The following is a 6,000-nucleotide window of genomic DNA, read 5'->3' as shown; positions in this document are numbered from 1 at the left end:
ACAAAAAGCGTCGCTCCTAAGATACTAGCAAAGGAAAATGTGATCATCATCTGAGTATTGTTGAGTGAAGATCCTTCCTAGTTTCAAAACATTGTATTGTATGTACCATAATAAACATCATTCTTTTTGCTGAGTGAAGCAAATCTTTGAGCTAAACGAAGGATAATTTGCAATTGAGCTGTGTGGATTTCCCTTGTATTAGTATCAAAAGGTTAACGTCACTGTACATAGTTAACTCTTTCAGTACTGAGGGAAACTGAAATTTAAGTATTGTTTCAAAGCCACGGTAAGCCGCGGTAGTTCATGTTTGCGTTCGTTGGAAAGCTCTTTTCAAAATCTATCTTTTCAGCGGGCCACTTTCTTGAAACCTAATCCTCTATCAAAACTACTGGGAGCAGAAAGTAAAACTCAAAAATAATATAGATTTAGCTGGGTAGTACTGAAAGAGTTGAAATTGAAAATAAAGTAAAAATATATACAAAAGACCCATACAAGACCCAATACATATAGATAGCCAGCTAGCAAACCTTGTGAGATAAGAAGGGGAAATTGGTGCGATGGGAAAATCGTTTACAATTATTTAACAAGAGGAAAAATGCTTTAAAGATAATAGATTTAATCAAGTAGATACTGTATACCTAAACAAAACTAGTGGCGTATCTAAAAGTAATCTTTTTCCACACCCTATATTACTGTTATTGAATTATACTGTTTTTATGATATTATATCACTGTTGAGGTTTTGTTATGAAAATTCCATTATCACGATTTTTCTTCACTCTGAATTTAACATAACATCACTTAACATAGTTTTGGAGTTTTGAATTCTGACCAAATCTCTTAAGGACGGAGTCGAACTCAGTGGTCTTAAGTCACTTCTCAGTCTAATGGATGCAACAACCAAATCGAATCCACCCAGTATTAAAGTCTGTCCACATATAATTGGCAGTGGAAACAAAAAAGGCTGCAACTTTTGATACCTTTCGAATCAGATAGCGTTTTTGTGCTCGTTGAAAAGATAATCACGAGTGGAATAATTTCAAATAAAAAAATCTAATTTTATTTTGAAAAACGAAGATGAAAAATGAAGAAGAAAAAGTATTTAAAGCTCAAATAGGGAAGAAGTTGATTTTTTTCTTCTTCATTTTTCATCTTCGTTTTTCAAAATAAAATTAGGTTTTTTTATTTGAAATTATTCCACTCGTGATCATCTTTTCAACGAGCGCAAAAACGCTATCTGATTCGAAAGGTATCAAAAGTTGCAGCCTTTTTTGTTTCCACTGCCAATTATATGTGGACAGACTTTAGCAACAAAATTTTCCTTTGCTTAGTTAAATGGTAAACCGAGTGATTAACTATTTGGCAAATCATACATCCATTTTTCTATTGTAATCTTTAACAATTACATAAAGGCAAAGGCTTAATGATACAGGGATGTATTTATCTGAACATTTGGAACACACCTATCTATCAACTCCGGTGGAACTTCTTCCGACAGTGGGGATGAAAATTTTTAACCAAATGGGGATATAAATTCTTTTGTTCACAAATCAAAAAATCCAGCGGGATGGTTTTGGAGTGTAATTTTTTCTATTGAATTTTAAATGAGAATGGGATCAAATTTAACTTCCACTTTCCCGTGGGGCTGAAAGTGTACGGTATTTTTACAGCCGGGAACAAAATATTGCCCGCCAAATTTTCCAGTGAGGCTGGAGTCCCGGCAGGTCTAAGCCCGGGGGGGGGCAGTCAGGCAAATTGACCGACGGGTATGTGCGGTGGTTAAGGGTATGTTTTTCAAAATATCAGAAATGCACTGTAAGGGTGGACTTTTGATAAATGCACTGTAAGGGTGGAAATTTCAGCAAATCTGGGAAAAATTGCAAATTTTTGCTCGAAAATGTTGATTTTTTTTGCTCTAAAAGAGTTTAAAATTTGAAAAAATGCACTGTAAGGGTGCGATTCTAAAAGCCAATTTTTTCGCCGCACATACCGTCAGTTGGTAAACCCACTGCCCCCCCGGGTGTATTAGAGGATTGACTTACTGAATTACTGGTCAGATCTTTGTTTGATAGACATACATTTGACAGACATTCGTATTGACCGAGTTGACCATATTGTTCCTAGAAAACAATATTTTAGAAGGACATAGATTAGAAAGTAGATTAATTATGAATGACTTAATAAAATTGGTTTACTGGTACAATAATAAAGGAATACTTTAATTTTTTTACTCTCAAACTAGAGGCACTTGGTGATTGTAACAACATTCCCAGCTGGTAAACAACGTTGTTACAACGTTCATCTAACGTTATATGGACGTTGTGAACATTAGATGAACGTTGAAACGACGTTGTGTGCCAGCTGGGTTGGTAAAGTGAAATACACACTGACACAAGCACGTTTGGACAGTTTTACTGTTTGAAATGCCATACAAAATGAAATAAGATATTTGAAATCAGGAAAGTAGAGTTAGGACAATTTGAGTACACGTTCTTTTATAAGAACATTCAAAATTTTAAGCCCTCGGACGTGATTTACTTTTTGCATTTTATCATTTTGGAAGTATTTTGGTATTGGAAGTATTTATTTGGCGGATGGCTGAAAAAGTTTTTTCAGAGGGAATTAAATTTTGCGGGAATTAAATTTGGCAGACGAAGGATATTTTTGTCCAAAAAACGCCATTAAAAAAGGAAAAACCTGTTTTAAAGCCTTAAATAGCACACATTTGGGTAGGCTGCACACATCCCCTCTGATAAGTTTTGATATATCAAAACTAATTTGGGGATGCATGCAGCCTAACATTTGGGGGAATAAATAGAGCAAGTTAAATTTGGCGGGAGTTTAATAAAATCCGCCAAATCCGCCAAATTTTCTTCCTGCCAAAATTTCTTCCTTTAATGTAAATCTCTACTGGTATTTTGGCCATCAAAACTTAATGTTCTTAAATTGTTTGACCTTAAAACATTTAAAGATGAAAATGGAACGTAGGTCAAACTTAGGTGTGTTCATCATGAGCATGATGACATTTTGATTTTTTAGACCTGTCAAAATACGAAATGATCACGTCTTGATGATTTGTCATAATCCCTAATATAGTTAGTAATCTAGAAACATTATCCTGAACATGTCATCTGTCAATCATTCGTGGAGCAAATTTAATAACTAAATATTTTGTTTAATTTTCAGCGAAAAATAAGTAATAACACCCATCTCACACCCAATGAGAGCCCTTCAGAAAAATGGCTAAAGTATCGTCCCCAGTGGAAAATTATATTCCAAATATATACAAATCCTCATTGCAAAATATTCTAATATAATTGAACTCTAACCCATTGAACTTTCTGACTAACTGACTATTAAGTACAGTATATACAGTACACGAAATGATTAATGGACGAAAATAAAGATCGCGTCACTTAATAAGCCTGTGGCGACAATCAATATTCTCAGAACAACCCATATTTATAATGATACGCCAATTAGTGATCACCCCATACTACAAATTATGGGCTCTGAAGATATGAAATAAATTACTTAGATGATATATTACTCGACATTCTTTGAGTTATGGCTTGTAGACAAATATTGCTACTATAAGATTCGATTGTATTTATAAGCTTACAGACAACTAAAATTAGCTATTAAAAAAACGCTCCTTTTAAGCCAGGGCTGTGACCATCGAAATACCGGCGTTTATTTCTTTGATCACCATCAGCGCTGACAGCGAAAATTGCTAAAATCCATATTTGTCACCACATGGCGAGTATGACACTGAAAAACCATTACTTTTCTTTCAAACAGTGAAACACCGACAGAATGAAGGACTAATACTGTCACGCCGTCAAAACCTGTATTTAGATCATAAGCATGACATTATATCGTGGACGTATAAACTTTATTTAGTTTCATGGTTATATTTATAGCACAAAAGCAGCTATACAATATTATCTTTCACATGTTTAGACGTCGAAACATACACGAGGCATGATCCAGTTGCACGAGTATCCGTGACAATTGTCACACATTCACAGTACACTGTACCGTCCAGAGCAACCTTTTATTTTTTTGGTCAAGGGATTCAATTTAAAGTGATAGATATTTGCAAAAGAAAGTGACTACCATTTCATAGCCACTTGCATGATTGGTATTTTACACTTCAGACAGACTTTTTGCATAAAAAACCCCCTTCTCACAGGCCCGGTAGGATTTCTTCAGCCAGTGGGGGTAAAATGACTTAGGACTTAAATTCCATTGTTTTCGAGCTAGAAAATTCAGTGGGGATTGAAAATTGGCACAATATTTTGCAGTGAGGATTTGGTTATCTGATTATCTTTAGCGGTGCAAAAATTAAGTATGATTTTCCACTGAGGAGGATATTTTCGCCAATTTTTCAGTGGGAAGAGGTCCCAGTGGGTCTCTGGGAAGGAGGTGTGTAAATGTTGGTTGGTAAGATCTTGACAACAGGTTAAAATCATGGTGGAAGTGGCAAGTGAGACAGAGATGTGCTTTATGGTAAAAGAATGATCAATTTAGATGAACATAATCTGAAAATGAATCGATTGGATCAATTTTAGATTCAAAATTAGATTAGAGGTATTATCGAATCAATCCTTAAATTAATAAAAATTTTAATTGAAAAATTCAATCAAAAATGGAATTTTTTGCAAAAAAATAGAATCAACCAACTCTTACACAAGATACGCTAAAATTAGTTTCAATTGAATCTATTTTAATTTCATCATAAATTTATCCTTTGATCAAATCTCGACGTATGGCAAGAAAAGGCTAAATTCGAATTAATTGAATCAATTAAATAAATTTAGTATTTCAATAAAAAAAAGTTGCTACTGCTCAAGAAATTACGACCAAAATAATCAAAATAGGGTACTAAATGTTAAAATATATCGGTTTTGCCCTAAAAATAAGAACAGGCTAAGAACAATAGGCTCAAAGTGCAAGAACAAGCCTGGTGTTCTTATAAAAAAGAAAGTATGCTTTAATGTAATTCCGGAGGCTTAGGCTTAGAGGACGATGACTTTCTGACATATTATGAAATAAATGTCATTACTCGATAATATCAAAACACCGCCCTTTGAAATATCTAATTAAAGTAGCTAATTTTATATAATTAGATTAAAAAGATATTACTTAAGTTTATGTTGCAGACTGCTAATAAGACCATATAAGGAGCTAGTAAGCTAGTTGGAAATATTGCTAGCATTGGATTTAGACATTGATACTGCAACAATTAGAATCAAGAAATAGATGAAATTTAAGTGCTCGAAAATATCTATAATTAGATCAGTTATTGATCAAATTCGTTTTAATGGTATAACATTGGATCAGTTACAAATTGAATTAATGGTAAAACTTGTTATTTCTTATTGCTACATTATTTCATTAGCATTCTTAGATGATTCAGCGCTGAATTAAAGATATCTCCTATGATTCAGAAAGGAGATGTACCTCGATGCTGACAAAGCAGAATACCTTATCGGGGAAAACTTCGTCGGGGAAAATTTTCGTCGGGGAAAAATTCGTCACTTGCTGGTAGTTGGTAAACGCATTAAGGCCGGGGAAAATTTTCGTCGGGGAAAATATTCGTCACTTGTCCAAAATTTCGTCATTTTTCCCCGACGAAGTTTTCCCCGATAAGGTAGACAATTGTAAACATTTGTGGTCAAGCGGCGTGCTCTTTCTTTTGTATAAAAATGCTGTGCAAGCAAATGGTAAGAGCTACGTTAAATGATGTCATTTAAAACACCCCTGTGTCACAGACCCACTGGAACCCCCTACGCGCTGAAATATTTGGCTAAAATTTCGTCCATGTTTGGGAAAATACACTACAATTTCAGCCTCATTGGAAAATTGTTTTTGTTTTTGTCCCCGCATTCTAAATTGAATAGAAAATTGCACTCCAAAATCATACCCACTGGATTTTTTAAGCTTGGAGCAATAGAATCTCCATCCCCATTGGGATTACGATTGAAAATTTTATCCT

This window comes from Clytia hemisphaerica, unplaced genomic scaffold (genome assembly GCF_902728285.1).
Source record: "Clytia hemisphaerica strain Z4C2 unplaced genomic scaffold, Clytia hemisphaerica genome assembly, whole genome shotgun sequence".
Lineage (NCBI taxonomy): Eukaryota > Metazoa > Cnidaria > Hydrozoa > Leptothecata > Clytiidae > Clytia > Clytia hemisphaerica.
This window is presented reverse-complemented; position numbering follows the sequence as displayed.